At 30.9% G+C, this 21,447-nt stretch overlaps 1 protein-coding gene across 1 annotated transcript in view; it reads left to right on the forward strand.

Moving 5' to 3' along the window:
* LOC111625881 (conserved oligomeric Golgi complex subunit 8-like) overlaps positions 1 to 21,447 on the forward strand; it is a 97,922-nt gene that overhangs the window by 71,813 nt on the left and 4,662 nt on the right. The gene's annotated exons all lie outside the window — the stretch shown is intronic.

Below are 21,447 nucleotides of genomic sequence, written 5' to 3' on the forward strand. Positions count from 1 at the left end.
TTAAGTGAATCAAAAAAATTTTTTGTCATAGAGCCAGGTACATTGCTTCTTACAAGGGCAGTGAATGTGTTAGGAAGGATTTATTAGGAAAAATTCCATCTGAGGCCATCACCTAGTCATCTGATACTACCATCCAGATTTGAAGCTTTTAACACAAATTGACTATATACATCAAAATAACCAAATAACAAATATAATATCTCAAAAGCCTGCACACAAACACAAATCGAGGAACAATTTTACAAATACACACATCATATGATTGTAGAAAAGAACACACACAAAAAAATACTATGACTGAGCTATAATGACAGGCATAATAAAATCACATACATCATAGACATAGCTGTTCCAAACACTCACAACATACAAATACATACAGTGAGTTATATGGGATAAAGATTGGCTGGTACAGTACATGGGTTTCTAGTATATGTTGGTGTGTATGCTACCACCTTTAAGATTGATAGAGATGTCCAGAAAATGAATGGAAGTGGCACTTTCTTTGTTGAAGATTCAAAAATAACCTTTACAGGTTATTTTTATACATATACAGATTCAAAAATAACCTTTACAGGTTATTTTTGAATCTGTACAATAGGAGTTTTAAGTCAGGTTTCTTGCATCATAAGATGAAAATGTTGTCCACAGACTGGGCATAGATTAGAATGAGATGCTGGAATTCTTTATTCCATACAACTTACCTGACCCTTTCTACATTAAACTCTCAGCATTCAGATCTCTAATTAAAAGAACATACAGTGGGTGATCGGTTAACGTACAAATCAGATAACGAACACTTTCGCGAAAGATTTTTATGTTCGACAATGAACACATGATCAGATAATGAACACCTCACAGAACAAACACAAGAAGAAGCGACATAAAATAATGCATATTGATTGGTCTTCCCTTGTCTTCAGACAACAATTCAAAACTTTTTGGAGCGTGGGAGACGTCGACGTTGACGCCCAACCCAGTATATACTGATCAGATAGTATTCCTCCAAACTTTAAAACTCTCCCTTGTAATTCCAGCCTTTTATTTTTCTGACAGAAACAATTCATTTATAGTATTCGCGAGACTGTCGGGCGGGCACTCGTTAAGTTTTGCATCGGTTTTTATTTTCGAAAGGTGAGAGTATGATATCACAGGTAGAGAGTGGGCAGATGTCTGATGTCTGTTGTTGCTGGGCAGTATGGCTTGAACAGGTCTACAGTAGGCTGCAGTTCAATCTCAGGTCCGTGTCGTGCTATGGTGCAGAGATGCGGTTGCATCAGGCGGCACCGTAATGGGGCAGCATAAGTGGCATTTAAGAAGCAGCATTTCGAAGACTTGCATCATACTGAGAAAATCTACCGCATGGCCCTGTTCAATCTTATCTAAGAAAGATACTATATTATCAAGAAGACTTAAGCAGCTTAAAGAGTAACAAAAATCACATCTGAGAAATAAAGAACATTGAAGAGCTCATAATGGAACATGAAACTGATCTTATGACAAAAGAATGCTAAGAACTCTTGAATGAAGAACACCAAGAAACTCGGCAAGATATGTTTTCTTCTGAAAAAGAGAATTAATGTCGATATCTACTATTAAACATTTTTTTGAAGTGGGATGATGTCAGAACAACAGTCTTAGAATGGCATCCAAACCAGGTTGAGGTTAATAGGCTTATGGATATCTACAATTACAATGCTATTAATTACTTCTGAAAAATCTTGAAGAACAGAGAAAAGCAATAGACATTGGACAGATTCTTTAATCCCCACAAAGAGAAAAAACATGACTAATAAAAATGCAAGACAGCATATATATGTATTTTTACTATTGCATATAAATAAACGTAATAAATAAAAAATATAAAAATAAAATATTCAAAAAATAAAAAAGTATACATATTTTTTGGAGTCTCCAGAACAAATTAATCAAATTTCCATGAAAACCTATGATAAATCGATAATCGGTTAATGAACAATTCAGATAACGAACAAAGTCTTGAAACAGAAAGAAAACCATTCCATCATGCCAGGAGTATACTCCATCCCTTGGAAGATCAACGATTTCAATGTAAACTTACATATGTGAGAGTTGCAGCAAGGAGCTTGAAAGCAAGATTCAAGGAACGTATATATACAATTAATAAGAACATGAAAAGCACAGTCTTAGCCAACTATGCCAGGGAGTAAAACATAAGAGTTGCATGGGAAGATGTAGCAATAATCTGACCCAATAGAAACCTGAACAACTATTTACAACATAATAACCAAATAGCAAATATAATACCTCAAAAGCCTGTACATAAAACAAACCCAGGAAATGATAGAAATATTTAAATCTCACAAAAAAAACAAACTTGTTTTAATTTTAGAGGAGTGGACAGTCTTTCTATGGCATGGAAATGCATTTTTGAACCATGAACTTTGACACTTATATTAGTTATTTTTATTAATTTATTTATGTTTTGTTTCTTTTAAAAATTTTAATCATTGAGTTTTATTGCCTTTAATTTTATATTATATTCATTTATGTTTAGAACTGCCAAATTTATAAATTTGTATTTTGTTCATTTTTAATGTCTATTTCTGTATTCAATTCATTAGTCCTAACTGAGGAAGATCTATGAATAGATCAAAAACATTTTTATGGTATTAAACTAGTAGTCCTTTCTTGCACAGGTGTTATATCACATACACTATGCAAAAGTCTAAAAGCATCAGGGCTTCACAACAGCCTTTATGTATCATATTACAGAAAGCAGCTATACTAAATATGTTACATAGTCAGGAAATTCTTAAATGTAGATACATAAATGATTATCCCCTAACCAAAATAATATTTTAGCTATTCATCGACCTTGGTCCAGCATACCATTATGCATGTGTAGGATACATACCACCCACACCATAATAATGATAGTAAATGTTAAATTAACATTTAAAAAGAACTAAACAGAAAGGGATTTTAATATTAATAATAATTAACTGTTCAACTCTCATTTGCTGTAAAAAGCAAACATATGATAAAATCAATATTTGATTCAAAATACAAATGCTGGAACAACTAACATCAAAACTACACTTTTCATACTTTTCCAACATGAGTTTATTTATAAACCTGCTTCAAGTTTAGCATTAGCATTAAATCCTGAAGCAGATTAACAAATAAACCAAAAATGTTTGTTTATCTTAAATAAACTCAAGCTGGAAAGTATGAAAGGTATGGTTTTGATTGATATTTGGTTTCTTAATGCTATAGTTCTCTGATAGAAAACAAGTAACAACATATAGAGAGGTGAAAATTACTGGAAACTTATTATCTTTAAGATATAAGTTCAAATAGGTGTGTCTAATAATATCAAAGTATGGATTGATACACAAACAGTGAATGGGAGAGAACTAAAGGTGAAGTATGTGTATGTGTGCCTTTGGTGGTTTTGAAAAACTTCTCAGTGACAGATGAATATATCTGCAGTGCACAAGATTTTTTATTCTTTCTAGCGATACTCTTGGTGATGAGCTAAAGCTGTTTGATGAGTTCATAATTGTAAGTAGGATGACAATTTCCAAATTTCTAAATAAGAGGACATTGTGTACATATTATTTGTAGCATCATATGAAAATTATTTCAAACTTTGTTAGCTTGGCATATTCAAGATTTAGACATGAATTGTCTTTTTATTGCATCCATACAGCTTCTTCACTGTCATAAAGTGAAAAACATGTTTTATCACTATATATAACATTCTTCCAGTATAAATAAAATAAACCTTTAACTATCCAGCAATAAAAATGTTTAATAAAAACGTTTTCAACAATTTTTAAACGGCCATCTTCAGTTGAACCAATATTAAATAGTTAACGGTTTATTTTATTTATATTATTTATTTATTCCAGTATAAGTTCTTGTTTTTATTTATCCTTCCAGTAACCATCTTAAGGACCAGCTTTTTTAGATTTAAAATCTGTTTCACATATCAATGGAAGCAAGGTGGATTTTTTTTATGGGGATCTTGCCCTAAAATCATTGTCCTATGTTATGTTTCTTATAGTTTGATCTCTTGAAAAACTCAACTTAAACATATTTTTTTATTAATGTCTTAAAAATTAAATTTTTATTTTATGAGATAATGTATAAATATTTCAGGTAGATTTCAAAAAGGTAGACAAAATAATACCTTGTGTTGCCAGACAAAGAACAAATTATTCAAAAACTGAATTTCTGGCCATCCTAATTGCAAGTTCAAATTAACGGATAACCTGCATCATTGCATCACCTTCTTTTAATCTTCATTATTTACTATTTTCTTTCATGTATTTTCCTGTGAAGCATCCCCTAGTTTTTGAACTACTTTTTTGTTTTTTTATTTTGCAAAATCATTTTCTGCTTCCTTTGCATAGTCTAAAAAATTTTATCAGTTTGTTTATTGGTTACAGCTACAGAGTGCTCTGAATAGGGAAACTTTAATTATGGCCAGCCTGTACTATTAAAGTGATTATCTCTTTAATTTCCATTATATTCTAAAGGATCCTATAATACAAGTGTGTTGTTAAATGCTTTAAAGAAATCAAAATTCATTTTATCATTATTGGCATATATATTGCCACTCTTCTGTACATGGTGAGCTGGAACCTACTAATAATAAGTTACACTTTTTACACTCTTTCCAGTAGTTTTAAGAAACATTTAATTTAACTGTTTTGCTGGAAATAGTGTGAAAGGTGTGAATTATTATGCATTTGCCACCTTGTAAATTTCTACAATCTAAATCAATAGATTTGTGTCACTCTTCAATCAGTTGAAAGTACAATTTCTAGAAGTTAATCTTCTACAGTGTTTATTATGTTTTTATTTTAAGAAAATATGTGTAAAATTTAAAGATATTTATAATGAAATCAATGATGAGAATGCACAATAAATCCAATTTTAGAAATAGTTGGAAAAAAATGCACTGATATAATATTAAAACAAATTCACCTGAAGAATATTATTGTGTAAATATTTTAATTCCAATTCTGGATTCATTTTTGAATCATTTGAATGAAAATTTCATAAAACAGAGATGGTTTAAATAGTTTAATTCTAGGATTTAATCAAAATAATGATGATCTTGAAGAAAAGTTGCAATATTAGATACAATACAGACTTAGAGAACTGCAATTTAAGTATTGATATATTAACAGCAGAGTAAACAAACTGTGGAGAGAAAATTTTGAAACAATAAAGATCTCCCAAAATGTACAGCCCAGTCAGTACTTGATCAGCTATTCCAGTGGTTTCCAATTAGTTTTTTTCCTGTGTACCACTTTATGAAAGAGCTCAAACTCGCGTATCCCTTATAGCAGAAATTCATATTAATCCATACTAATATTATAAGTTCGAAGATAATTCTGTCTGCCAGTCTGTCTGTTACCTTTTCACGTCTAAACCACTGAACAGGTTTTAATAAAATTTGGCACAGAGATAGCTTACATTTTACTGCAAGAAAATATCTTACTTCTACGAGAAAATTCGATATAATGCAGGCGAAGCTGTGGGTAGACAGCTAGTGATAAATAGAATAAGTTTTTTTTTACATTTATTACCTTTAAAATACAATTCTAATAATAATGAAAATAACATAAGGTTATTTAATTTTAATGTGATAAATGTGCATGATTTTCTTTGCACAACTTTGTAAAATCTGGTTGCTTTTTGGTCAGCTTCAGTCTCAAGTCATCTTCAAGTTGAAGTCGGTGACGATGTTTATTTTTCATGTTTGTCATGGCCTAAAATCCGCTCTCGCAGAGGTATGTTGTGTAAAATGGTAGTAAATATTTTATTTCTGCTTCGTTAACATGATGATAACGATAATTGTATAATTTTTGTTTCTTGTGTAAGAATTTCATTTAGGTATTGTCACAAATGCATTTTTTTGATGAAATTTTGAGAATATTTTCAATTACAAATAAATGAATTTGTGCATTCGACATCATGTTGTAAATTGCCGAATTTTTGATGGTCCACCCATTATTTTTTTGATTGCTTCATCTCATGCATTTAAATTTTAAATAGATCGATTTTAGATTGCTGCGCATACCCCTTCACACGATTTCGCGTACCACTAATTGGGAACCATTGAGCTATTCAAAAGAATTTTTTCCAAATATATATAAATTATTGAAGACTTTTGACCAATCTTCTGGTTACAATAGCAATGTTCTAACAGTCATTTTCAACATAAATTTTTAAAAATCTACTGTTATTAGAATAAGATATTTTTCAATTCAACATCAGAAAAGTGATTAAGTGAATTTGTTTCCCTTTATATATATATATATAAAGATGTATGTATTAACAGAGGTGTTAAATATGTAGGAAAAAGAAATGGCAACTCAGCAGTTTAATTATATCAAATTAAACTGCTACATTATTTTGATTATATTAAATTATTGTATTTGTGTTGTGATTTGTTTAATGATTTTATGAAATTATTACTTATATAATATTTTTGATTGATATAAACCAGTTATATTTATTAAAATAAATATCACATAATTTTGTGTATTTTTTGCATTTAAGTTATTTGCATTTTATTCAAACATTTGATATTTCTAAATTTTTTTTTTAGTTGTATCTCTTTTGCTATGGATAGTGTGTCTTATTACAGTCTGTAGGATGTAACTAAAGTCAAACTTGCACATACAGAATGCTATTATAACATTATTATTACCATAAGTTAAATTGCAAAAATTTGTTTATGGTACTAATTGTTGAGTCATTTGATTAACTTTATTTTGGAAACTCAAAAGACTTAATTTAGTTTCTAAATATAATGCTGGTATAAAATAAATCAAACTTGAAAAAAAAATACACTTGCATAAGAGAGAAATCTTGTTCAATATTTCAGAAGATATTGCTTTGTTTTATAATTTTCAAATCTAATTAAATTGAAGAATATTTATAAATAAAATATTGTATATAATAAAACACAAACTTTAATACTTCATCATCAAAGCTTGTGTTTGGCAATTTTATAAAAATATCATTTGAAATATAATTTAAATATTAAATTTCAAAAAATTTATTTTCTAATAATTATCATTTTTAGAAGAAAATGTAATGCTAGAAACAATAAAGGAGTTCACTGTTTATTCAGATTTAAACATTTTTTGGGACCAAAATCCATCATCAGAACCCACACACAAAAAAAAGGAACAGAAAATGGAATATAAACATCAATAATACATTCACGTTCCATTTTCTATTGCTTTTTATAAGTGTGAATTGTGATGATAGAATTTTGTTCCCAAAAATGTTTAAATCTGAATATAAAATGGATCCTGTACTATTTCTGCATTATATCCCTTCTAACATCTGATGGAGTCATACAGTTTTTATAAGTGATTATCACTTTTATAATCTCAGAAAATATCAGTTATTTATACATAAGATATTTTTCTTATCATTTTACTTTATATCTGTTTTGCACAAGGCCACTGAGAGGGAGGGGAGCTGGAGATTTTTTCTTCAGGCCTGGAGTAAACTTAGAGGCCCTTAGTGATTCCTACCCAATAAATTGATGTTATTTTTACTAAAAAAAATAAAATCTTTAAGATTGCTTTTTTTTTCTTTAACAAAAATCATTTTGTGCATTTCATTTGTTCAAAAAAAATAGCAAAAGAGACTTTCTCTACCACTTGGCTGCATATAAGCTCTTAACGGCTCTGATTTTGCATTTTTTGTTGCTTGATTTAATTTTTGTAACATCTTTTCAAAATCAGATGTAAAAAACTGGCACACAAACTGGAAGTAGATACTAAAACAACCACTTCACACCTAAGCGATAATTCCAAAAAACTTTATATTAAAACTTTCTGTTTAAGACTGATTACATAAATTTAAAGAAATAATTGATTGTAAGATATTTTGAGATAAAGAAAAATAAATATCCAGTTAACTTAAAAAAATTAAATATTTGTCATATTTAACTAATAATACTAAGTAATTATTTAATGAAATGAGTAAATTTTAATATAAATTTCAAAAAAAAATTTTATCTTGAATAATTTTTTATTAGAACACCATTTAAAAATAATAAATTGAAGTTATTATGATGTTTTAAGCTTACAAAACTCTACAAAAAAGTATCTTTTTTGTCAAAAATAAACAAAAGTGTTTTTAGACTCTTCAGATGTATTCCTTTTAAGATATAATTTATTTTTCATGAAAGAAAATGGAAAAATTTATATAACTTTCTTTTTTATCTTGTAAATGATGGATCAAAAAATTTAGAAACTCCCATTTCAACTTAAAAATAGAAGAAATTGAAAAATAGTCATGAACTTGAACTGAAAAACAGAATTGAAGTTTTTGAACTCTGTTTTTCAAGTTCTAAAATTTTTTGAAACTATCCAAGATTTAAAGAAGTCATAAAAATTACATTCAAAATAAACAAGAGATTTAATATCTGTTGTTTATTTTGTTACTATATGAATATCTATTTAAAATGTCTTTTTTTCTGCATTGCAGTTTTATTTTACTAGATAATTAATTGATTATGATTGTAACAATTAGATCTAAAATTTTTTTTTATTTTTAATATTAATATATTTATTTTTTGTAAATTTTTTGCTTCAAAATACAAATTCTGATTTATGAAAAACTGAAATAATTTATAAATTATATTTAAAATTTGATTTCTAAATTTAAGAATGCTCCAATTATTTGGAGCATTCTTATTTTACTTTTTTTATTTGAACTGTATAAAAAGAAGTAATGTTTATAAAGCATGTTTTATTTGGATTTTTGAAATATCGGTTTGAAAGTGTGATTATATTTATTATTGTTGAAATATACTTTAAAATTTATGTAATATTGTAATTTGTAGAGCTATGAGATTACTTCAACTGCTAATAAAATTTTTCTTTGTATTTATTTAATCTTAGTTTGAAGGAATGCAGAATACAAGACAATACAGAACACATAATGAAAAATTTAATCTACAGTATTTGAATGAGAATGGATGTATCAAAAAATATGAAGTGTTATAAAAGTTAAAGATTTAAAGTCTTATTAAATATCTTAAAACATGCATCAAGACTATGCAAAATATATGGATTTTGAAAATGTTTTTGCTAAATGTAATTTTAGTCAGAAAAGCTAAAATTATTATATTTAAAATCCTATAAAGGCTGATTCAGAATAAATCAGTATAAATAACAAATGGGTTAAGTTAGTAGATTTTGTTTTTTTGAATTTATACAGTTGACTCCCCCCATAACACGGTAGATACATTCCGGTTTTTATGAATCCATTTTCTATGAGTCCAGCCAATCACAGCCCGGCATGTATGCAGTTTACGGACTACGGCTGTTTGAAAGGTTTCTTCCATAAAATTAATCAATTCTAGACTAATTCGACTCAACATTTCCAAAATACGTATAATTTTTTGGGAATAATCCATATAAACTATGATATAAACAAAAAATTGTAGGATTACTTACCAAGTGTGCACCATTCAACAACGCCATTGTTTAAGCATGTTTTTGTCGTGGAGCAGTGCATCGAATGGCTCTCGCGTGCTTCCTGATAAATTATTTTTCTGCAAAAACTTTGCTGAACTTTGGAGACATCATTAATATAAATATAATTTTTATGAACACTAAATAATAAATGGTTTTTAGTAGGTCCACTGCTCATTTAAACTCAACGGTTTGTGCAATATTTGCTATTGGTCTAGATTCGACCAATCCTGTTGTGACACGAGTCGGGGATGACATTTTACCGAATTATACGAGTTTTTTTTAGCATGTTTGTACGAATACTGTCGCAATTTTTTTGTTGTGATATAGGAATCCGAACTATAGGAACCCATGTTAAAGGTGGTCGACTGTATTAACATTGAAATTTTGATATTTTCAAAAAAGCATTATGATTTTTATAGGATATATGATTTAGTTTTTGATTATTCATTTTAAATTATGATCATATACAAGTAATAATGCATTTTTATTTTTGTAAATAATATAACATTGTCTTTTCTCATTATATCTCTATGCTTTATCTTGTTATACTCTGTAAGCCCCAAAACTGACTATTATAAAAAGTATTTTAAAATGCTACATAATATAATTTTAGAAATTTAAAAACAGTTGCTTAGCTATTATAAAATTTATTTCTCTATTTTTGCTATTGTATGTGTTTTTATATGCAATACATATAGAAACAGAATGTATTAAAGCATTGTAGTTGATTTGTATACTTATGTGATGCAATCCTTTGACTTTTCTTTGACAATTTTAGATTAAATAAGTGATGGGAAATAACTGCCTCATTGATTTTAAAAAAGTATTCAGTTTTTTTAAGTTGGAAAAATATTTGAAAATTAAAAATGTGATCTCATTTTCAAACTGGTATTCTGAAAATTTAGGCAAAATATAGGATGTAATTTTAGTTCAAATTTCATTCAATCAATAATAAACAAGATAATGGCTGGGTCAGATTATTTGGGACACTCTCTATATAAATATACCTAATAAATAGTATATACAGGTTAATGCAGATATTTCCTAGACTTTCTCTGGTTGAAATCTGATTGTAAAAAATTACTTTGGTACAATTATATTTTGTATGTAAGCTTAGCATGTACATTAACAAATCAAAATGTGTCTGTTATTTTTAATAAAAAAAATCATTTTTATCCAAAAAGTTTTGAAAATATTTAATGAGAAAATTATTATTCAATATATGTATGCTATACATTGTTACTATATTTCGAAATATATAAAAATCAGAAATCTCTCTCTCTTATACATTCAAATTTTTGAATGTATAAGAGAGAGAGATTTCTTTCCAAGTAGGTTGTTTATTGCAGAGAAATTGTTTCACCATAAAAATTAAGACTAATAAATATAATAAGTGTTTAAATTTGTATATACAAATATAAAACAGTTATTGTTAAACACTTTTAAGCACAACATAGCATAAAATAATGTAAATGTTAAACAAATTTAAAACACTTATAATACAAATAATGTAACATAATTAGTTTAAACTAGATGCTGCCAATATGGTTGTTAGTAATTTCCAACAGGGTAATCAATCTGTTAGGAAGTTGTTGATAAGATTTATATGTGGATGAAGGACAAATTTATTTTTATATTTTTAAATATAATAATAATTGATATATCTTTAAATTTTATTAAATTAAAACACAAAATTTTGATGTTTGATTTTTTACATTTAATAAAAAATATTAATTCTTACTTGATTTTTTTAATAATAAAAATTCTTTCTATTCATAATTTATTATTATTTCATATTAATATAAAAAGGAGTCAGCAAATTAAATCTAGTGTTAGGAAGGGGTTGATAAGTGTAAAGCTTGCAAATCCTTGATGTTCTAAGCCAGTGATGAGTAACCTTTGCTGGGTGCAAGCCACAAGTGAATTGCATAGATTTCCAGTTGGCTGCATGCATTTTTCTTATGGAGTTGAGGCTTTTGAGTCTGCTGAATATCAACATACTTGATATTCCTGTACACTAGGTACTAAAGTAACATATGCTGATGATATACAGACTAATAATACATATTTTATTCTTATCTTTTCACTTGTCAAGTTTATTTAAATGTTCTTTTCATTAATATGAGCTTAATTAGAAGTGCATAATGGCATGAGGCAAAAAAAACAAGAAAATAAAGTTATGTCGGCAAAGCTTCAGGGTTGCAACTTAGCATCTCAAGGGCTGCATTCAGGCCACAAGTTGCTCATGACTGAGTTTAAATTACAATATTTTCTTAGTATGTGAAAGTTAGATAGCCATTACTCATTTTCATGTATAATACTTAAAAGAAATTACTGCAAACTAATAATTCAACAATGTATACAAGAAAATTAATAATGTAATATAAAATTTTTATTATAAATAATATTTTATTTATTTATAAGACAGATAATTAATTTGTCATTCAGTCAATATTTACATAAGAATAAAGAAATTATTGTAGAAATAAGATTCCATGTATCAGCCAATTAATTAGAAATTGCTCATTTTTAAATGCTAAGATTCTGATCATTGACTAATATATTATTTGAATATTTGTTAACTTGTAAAAATATTTGATAAAATATGTAATAATGAGAAAGATTTGAATTGATTGATACAGATTCTTACCAGAGAATTATTAAATCAGCAATAATACATAATGTATTATGCCAGATAAATGTCACATAGTTACCTTCATTTTTATAATAAAATTAAATGTAAACATCCATTAACCCAATTGATAGATTAATGTCAAACGATTGCTGGATTGCATCAGACTATATTAATTACTAATTAAATGTCAGGTAATTTGGCCTAGAGCTAGACATTAGCCATTATCATCTCTTGATAAATTTAATAATTATAATTAAATTAATATTTATTAATTAATTTATAAGGTTCTGTGAAGAAAAGAATCAGCCCAAAATGGGACTCAAATCTGCAACTCCTGCTTGTTGTGCAGATCAAACTCTAGGCCAAATTACTTGACATTTAAGTAGTAATTAGTAGCATTAGTATAGCATGATGAAATCTGGCACTCATTTGGCACTGTGGTAAAATCACTTTTGCAAACATAAAAATTTTATTACTAGGTTTAATCAAAATTAATCCAAAGTGATTCCAACTAGAGAGGGGAATATTTGAATGTAAGAATTGAAGACTACTTGTATTTGATTCTTTGAAGTTCTCATTTCCAAAACCTTGTGCTAGGAATTCAAATACTTTGGAATGCAATCCTTATGAGCTCACATGACAATGAACACAATAATTAAAAAATACAAAGAATCTGTCTTTTCTAGGCATTTCTGGTTGAATTACAGTAATACAGAGACCAAGTTGTTCTGTGATCTGATTTCTTAAGAAACTTTAATACTCTTGTTATTCATTAACTTCAATCTCTGTAATTATCAACAATGTGTAAGGGACCAAGTCCAAGCATTATTTTTAGTTATTTTTATTTTTTTTATTCCCCCGTTTAGCCAAAATTTCTTTTCCTCTCTAGGGTTCCTTGGATTACAATTAGTTTGGTCTAAGACCATCTGCAAAGAAAATTATATTTGCCTACAGCATCCTTCTTTATCTTCGAGACCTCGGCTTCCTGGTGAGACCTGCGAGTTGTTGGTAATTCACTTGTTGTATTGGTCACAATCGTCGTTGGATGACTCCAGATGGTCTTGCTCTGGGTGGCGAGGGTGTTGCCTGATCCAGCGACAATCCCGTAATGGAGCGTGATCCTCTATCATTGCCCCTATTGGTTTGTAGTAGTGGTGTTAGTATAGTTTTCCTTGGGAACAGTTTATATCGCTTGAGATTTGCAATGTGTTGATGTCCATGGCTGGCCCCCAGTGTGGGAATCTTTTATCTCGTAGACTACTGGCAAGATAATCTTAGCGATCTCGTAAGGTCCTGACCACTTAGGTGCCAATTTAGCACTGAAGCATCGGCTAGAAGAAGAAATCAGGTGAATTTTTAAGACTACTAATGAACCCACCTTGAATGTATCTGGCCGCCTTCTCAAATTGTAAGCCCTTCTCTGTTTTTGTTGTGCAGTTTGCACGTTGTCTCTGGCTTGTTTTTGTATCTGTTGCAATTCTGCCCATTTTTCTCTAATGGTCATAGGGCAACTTGGATAAGACATTAGGCAGTCCCACAGGAGTACAATCTCTCTCTGGAGATGTAATTGAGCTGGCATATATTTTGTAGAATTCTGCTCTGTAGTTCGTAGTGTCAGCACTAACTCTGGTATATGGGTGTCCCATTCTTTATGGTTCCGTTCAATGTATGCCGCAATCATCCTACCTGAGGTGCGGTTTACTCTTTCCATAAAATTTGACTGAGGATGATATGGCGTCATCAGAATATGCTTAATTCTGGTGCGGTCACAAACTTCCGCTAGGAGGTGAGAAATGAATTGTGGCCCATTATCAGATATTAACTTTTTAGGCATGCCATACCTGCAAAAGTATTCATTATACAAACAGTTTAAACGTTTTCTGCATTAATCTTCCACAGTGGAAAAATTTCGACCCATTTACTGAAGTAATCAACCATAACAAGAAGATACTGATTACCTTTGTTGGACCTAGGATAGGGTCCCATAATGTCTACTCCTACTTTCTCCCCTGGTTCCATTACCTCAGGGACTTGCATTAGTTTGGCCGTTTTCTTCTGGTCGAACTTTGTTATCTGGCATGTATGGCACCCCAGTACATAGTCCTTAATGTCTTTCCTCATTCCGGGCCAATAGCAACGCTGTTGAATCTTTTTAGTGGTCTTTCTCACACCTAAGTGGCCAGCGGTTGGATGATCATGTAGCTCTCGTAGTATGTCATTTCTTAATTCGTATGGAATTACTGGTCTATAACTTCCAGTATCATCGGTTTTCTGGCTAAAATACAAAACATCATTTACTAGCCGGAAATGGGATGACTTACCTACTATTTCTGCTGACATGGCTGGGTCATTCAGTAAGTTCCCAGTTGCTAAGTAATTGTATAGTCCACTCCACTCTGAATCAGTTTGTTGAGTGTCTATAAGGTTTTCCTCTCATTCAAAGGTAGTTACCGCCAGAGCCGGCTCTACCATAGGGCGAACGGAGCAGCCACTCCAGGCACTAAGTCCTAGGGGGCGCCTCAGTGGTAAAGAAAATTAAAGGGTATAAATTAGGGGCAACCAAGGGGGGCGCCATAATAGGATCTTGCTCCATCCTAAAACTTGCCTCGGGCCAGCACTGGTTACCGCTAACAGTTTTGCGACTATGTCCGACTCTACTTGGCTTTAGGTCTTTCAATGGACGTCGGGACAAGGTGTCTGGCAATTGATTCTCCTTTCCACTTGTATGTTGTATATGGAAACTAAATTCCTGTAATCTCAAAGCCCATCTCATTAACCTACCTGAGAGGGACGCAGAACTATGGAGCCATTGTAATGAAGAATGGTCCGTTACGATGGTAAATTCTGTTTTGTCTAGGTAAACCTTGAACTTCTCTATAGCCCACACAACAGCTAGACACACAAGTTCTGTAGCCGTATAGTTTCTCTCGGCCGTGTTTAATGTATGGCTAGTGTATGCAATGACTTTCTCCTGGCAAAGCACTCCTTCCAGTCCTACAGTGCTAGTGTCTGTGTATAACATATAAGGCACACCTGGCCTAGGAAGCTGCAAAAGCTGTTATTAACTTACTTTTTAGGTTTTCAAAGGCTTGACAGCATTCTTCCGTCCACACCCATTGTTTCTGCTTCCACCATAATTGATACAATGGTTCAGTGATGGTTGCGTAGTTAGGTATGAATCTACAGTACCAGCTGCACATTCCTAAAAAGGTGCTAAGATCCTTCGTATTTCTGGGCATTGGAAACTCTCAAACGGCCCTTACTTTTTCATCTTCTGTTGCAATGTCTTTATTGCTGACTTTGAACCCCAGGTAATGAACATCTGGGGACAAAAGTGACTCTTAGCCAATTTAATGGTTAATCCTGCAGCTGCCGATCTCTCGAACACAGTAGTTAAGTGTTCTATGTGTTCTGTAAAAGTGGATGAATAGATTATAATATCATCTAAATAAACTTGACAATACCTTCCTTTTTCTTCTTTTAGGACTTTGTTCATTAGCCTTTGGAAGGTCGCTGGTGCATTCTTTGGACCGAAAGGCATGACCAGGAATTCATACAAGCCACTATTCATAATGAAACTAGTTTTCAGTTTGTTTTGTTCTTTTAATGGCACTTGCCAATATCCAGAAGATAAGTCCAATGTAGTTATAAAGTTTGCTTCCTTAAGCAAAGTCAGTAGTTCTGAAATAATCGGTAAAGGGTATTTGTCAGTCACTGTTACCTGATTTAATTTTCTATAGTCAATACATAATCTCCAGTCGTCCGTTTTCTTCTTAACCATGACAACTGGTGAGGCCCACGGAGAGTTTGATGGTTGAATTATTCCATCCTGTAACATTTCCGCTATCTGGCGGTTCATTTCCTTTAGTTTCATGTCCGAGTATTTGTATGGACGTTCACACACTGGTGTTGCCTTGTCAGTGATGATTTCATGTTCTATCATATTGGTTAGTCCCGGCTTGTCTGTAAATAGTTGCGGGTATTGTAATAATATGTTTTTCAAAGTTACTAACCTTTCACCACTCAAAGTGGTTTGGAGTTCATCCCACTTAGGTGAATTTTGCTCTCTTGGTTGAGGTACTTCCAAGGAAATTGTCAAATTTTGGAAATCCATTTTTAATCCATGGTTCTTGGCGAAATCACGCCCTAGTAAGCACTGCATTATAAGTCCTTTCACTACACCGCACTCTTGGCGAAGAGTAATATCAACTTTTTCTTTTTTTATTCAAGTAAGCACACATGTTGTCTCAAATTTGCCTAGATTTTAGAATATTGAAATTTTCAAATTATTTTGTGTCTTTTATCAGGTTTTCTTTATTGAAAACTGATAGTGCAATTTTTTTCTTCCTTATCCTAACTTTCCTATAAACCAGATGTCATTGTCATTGCTTTCAGACTTCAGCCCTTAAGACTGTCATTGTGTTTTCTTTTTACAGATTAATCTTTGTATTTAGTATAGTTTATTTAAACATTTTTATGTAAGTGTTATTAAACTTTTTTTAACTGTAGGTAAGCAATCATTCGTAAAATGACAAATGAAATATGGCAGTATCTCAGTACTCGAACAATTTGGTATTCAAATACAAATTCTGGAGAAAAGTCGCTCAGTATGACTGGACATACGTGACCAGCTAGAACAAATTTTTAATTAATAACATATTTTTATTTCATTGTCCATAAAAATTTTTTAAGATAATTGCCAAAAAGCATAAGGTGGTCCTCTACTTTCGTACAATTTGCTATTTTGTACTTTCGGTTTTTATCAATATATATATATGACAAAATGCACATACTTTCATGTAATGATTCACCCCTTCTCGTGAACTATTAGTCACTAATTCCTCTCTGACATTAATGACATCCATTTTCGGCATCACATGNAATTATTGATTGGAAATAAACTATTAATGGTTTTAATAAACATATTTTTCTTAATTATGAAAAAGAATAGTATACTTTGCTAACTTTTGGAACCTAACCCCATGTTTTGCATTAGTCCTCTGTTTTGTATAGCACAGATTTGCATAATACAACATTTTTTTGTAACATAACTACTTTGTTATACAAGGGATATCTGTATATGCTCTCTACCTCAAATTAGTACTGTAGTGTCTTGCCCCTGTACATCATACTTTTCTGTTAGCAACAGAGCTGTGCTGGTCATCTCTCTAACACCTTTTAGGCAAAAATTTTTTAATTGAAATAACCTGACTTCTGTTTTGTATCAGATGTATATTTATAGTTAATCAGGGTCTCCCGCCCCTAAGCTTTCCAAATCTGGTTTTGAATTTCATTATCTAACACTGTTTTTGAGATTAAGGAAGGACAGACAACAGTGGAAATTTATAGGTCTACAATTTTTTCAAATTGCATCCCAATGAAATTTAACTAGAACATCATGCAACTTTGATGTATTGAGATAGAATTGAGGCAGAGTTGGAAACAAAGAAGCAATCCTTGCACTTATTAGGTACAGAAGAGTCAATCCTTTACCTGACATTCACGGACAGGCGAACTTTGCACTTGCCACCACAAAACAGGCTATCCTTATACCTGTCAGAGAAGCATTCCAAAAACAAAGTAATCAATGGAGATTGCTTTGTTCTTGGATTGCTTCTCTGAATTGCTTTGCAAATGTCAGGTAAAGGATTGACTCTTCTGTACCTAATAAGTGCAAGGATTGCTTCTTTGTTTCCAGCTCTGCCTCAATCTCCATTGATTAAGCACAAAAACAAAGCAATCTCCATTGGTTGCTTTGTTTTTGTGTTTTTTTTCATTTTTTTTGCAGCTATTCTCCATTAGGTGCACTCAATGCTGTTTTTATTTTTGATTCCTAGGCCTAAATTTCATCAGGTATGCACAGTCGTATTAGAGAGCATGAACATTGTCAGTTTAACTCCTTTGTATATAAAACAGTCATGGACCCACATTATATTTTTGGATTCCTCATTGCAATTAATGGAAAATAGCAAAGTTTAGTCAAAATAGATCAATTAAATACTACACTACACTGCACAACACCGGGATGTGTTAAAAACTGCACTCTTAGAACCTGTAACCGGTGTGATCAATTCAATTTTGAGAACAAATGCAATTCTGTAAGCCAATAGAAGAAGCTTTGCTAATGCTCCATCTGAATGAGATAAATGGACATCCACTGAAGCTCAATCCCTCTCCCTTCCAGTCATGGGCATAGCCAGAGTTTTATTATCGGGGAGCCTAGTAGAGGCCAACCTGACACAAAATTGAATTATTTCAAATTATTGTTTATTAAATTGAAAATTCCATAAGAATCAACAATAATGTAACACACATAAAATATGGAACTTCCTTTAATCATAACATTGGGCACAGGGAGCCGTTGACCTTTTTTTTTTTTTTATTCAGAATTTTCAGCTTCAATCTTTTATCTCTTTTTGCAAATTGGCTCAACACTTTTTCGGCTGTGATTTTCTGGGGTGGGGCACCAGGTTAACTGGGGGGCATGCTCACTCAGGCCCCCTGGCTACGCCCATGCTTCCAGTGTGAATGTCATTTATGGACAGCCTCTTATATTTGTTGCTTGTTCTCAGAAAGCCATTAGATTCTTGAAAGTTTTCAATTCTTAAAAGAATTTGATTCTGTTATTGGTTAATTCCAACAAAGACTAGCATTAATGAAGATCTTCTGTCTGTTATGTGAGAAATGACGGTTATGCGATGAGAGGCAACTGTCACTCATTGCATAACCTTCATTTCTCTGAAAAGATTCAAACCCACTCTCAAAATTCAGTGTTTATTCTGTGATAATTCTTATAAAAAAACAACACCCAATTACTGATTAATATTAATAACAATATTTATCTGTTTATTGATTTTGTGACATAGTGGAAATTTTATTAGTGATTGTTATACTGGTTTAATTTTATACTTATTTGACTAGAGGTGGAATCTTAACTTTCTATTTTATTCAGGTTAAGTTAGTTCTCATACCTAAAAACCTATTCTGTTTCTATGTTAGATGAGTTTGGTTTCTGGCTTATGGTAAAATTTACACAGAAAATCACTCAGATTTTTGCATATAGGCAATTTTCCATTTTAGACAGTATTATTTTATGAAATCAAAAGAATCTGAACATTATGAAAATAAGAGTCAATATTATATCTTATTCTTTTATCTGAATTATTTTTTAAAATTGTTATAGATCTGATTTAATGTACAGGTCTTAATTAAAGTTTTCCTACTCAGTGCACTCTGGCTGTAACCAATAAGCAGATTGATACCAAAATTTGTATGCTGATTGTGAAAAGGATTTTGCAAAAAAACTGAGTTCAAAAACTTCTACTAGCAGGCCTTTTACAGGAAAATACATAAAACAAAATAACAAAAACACAAGAAAAGTGTATTTATTTTTTCTGCAAGGAACATTCCTTCTGCAGAGGCTATTTAATAATGTAAAGTATTTTGCCCAATGTGTGCCCCATTCTTCAGGTGTAAAATTTGAAAGTGATGAAAAGCTGACTTTATTCATAATGTTTAAAATAACAGATTAAAATGACACTTTAAGATTGGTCTTTGTTATTTACTCTTTTTTTGCATGTATTTTCCTGTAAATAATTATGGCCATTCTATGTATTACAACTTGAAATAATCAAAAACACTTTTTATTGTTTCTTCACTTATAATAAATTTTGAATAAATAGCTATTAAGAATAAAATGCTTACATAAACTAATTCTATAATATAAAATAACCGTTGAAAAATATAAAGTTCATTCAATTATAAGTAAAATAATGACTAAATGATTAATTATTTAAGAATTAAAAATAAACAAAGAAAATATATAGTGTACCAAATCATATATAAATTTATGAATTTTGTTGATTTTTAATTTTATAAATACTTCAAATAAATGTTGGAAGTTCATACATATTTTAAACCATAAACCATATTATCTCTTAATGCTGTTGAAATGATATATTGTAATTAGAGATAAATATTCATTTAATAAATATAATAGTTTCTTAATTTTAATTCATTTTTAAATTAAATAATGTTTAGATTATAAAATAAAATTTATTTTAATTAAATTTTAGATGATAATAATAATAACAACAATAGTTGTTATTAGCTCTTGTTAGTCTCTTGCTAGTCACCACCTTGTTCAAGCAAGACAGCTTAGTAATTCTAATGAACTGTAGACCATTGTCTCGGAAGCACAAGTTTTCAGTAAGGTCATAAGGCCACCCATTTTAGCAAGGTCTATGGGGAGAATTGAAGCAAAAAGTGATTTACAAACAACATCTGATTCAGAATGGGTAGCTGCTAAATAGCATCTGTTCTGCTTATCAGGAATAGTTGATCTATAAACACCTGGCTTTAGGTATATAAGCATACCACTTCTGTGGAGAAGACAGAAAATTTGTTACAGATTTGACAGAAAGGTTGTTAGATGTTTACAATGTAATACTCGCTCAGACAGCATCTAGGTTAATACAGTCTGTGTTCATGCATTAAACAAAGTCTCATGTTCAAAAAATCTACCACAATCTCATTTGGTTACCAGTGGCAAATGCAGCACTGACTCAAACACATTTGCCACTTACACACAACGGACAACAAACACCATCCCAGCCACTGTACTTCAGCCACTGATCACCATGGCTGGAAAACCATTCAAACAGATGAAGTGTACTCAAGAAATAAATGAATTCATCATCCATACCTACTATTGTCATCTGCTGCCTGTCTTTCCTTAATCTTGAGAAAGGAGTTAGATAGATGAAAGACAAGACCAGATATGGAAAGCTTAGAGGCAGGAATAGTGTTACCACCCGTCCAGTTTTCACCCAGACAGTCCGGGAATTGACTCACTGCCCAAGTAAACTATTAATTTTGTCCGAGAATTTCATAGAAATTGTGAAATTACGATGAAGCAAAGTTCTTGCAAATACTTTTACAAATTTACACTATTTTAATAGCAAAAGAACTCGCACTCATTGAAACTCATCTGCAATTCTGCCATGTGGGACCATGTTCAATTCTGTTTACGCCGTGTGGGCAACCTGTTGACCTTTTTTTTTTTTCTTGCATGTACTATACAATCGTGCGCGTCTCCAATATCCAATAGAGCTAAGTCATCTCTACCTGTTCTTTCTTACTTTAGGGTTACTTACGTTACTCCTATGCAAGTCCCTAGTCCCTAACTGTAATTGATTTAGAACCGGCATGCACGTTATTCTTTGCATTATAAAATGACATTGCGCATGCATCAGGAACTTCTGTTCGAACAAACCTGATCTGCAATCCGGGTCAGCAATTTTGAAA

Source organism: Centruroides sculpturatus, unplaced genomic scaffold (assembly GCF_000671375.1).
Source record: "Centruroides sculpturatus isolate CEXI.00-Female unplaced genomic scaffold, Cexi_2.0 scaffold181, whole genome shotgun sequence".
Classification (NCBI taxonomy): Eukaryota; Metazoa; Arthropoda; class Arachnida; order Scorpiones; family Buthidae; genus Centruroides; species Centruroides sculpturatus.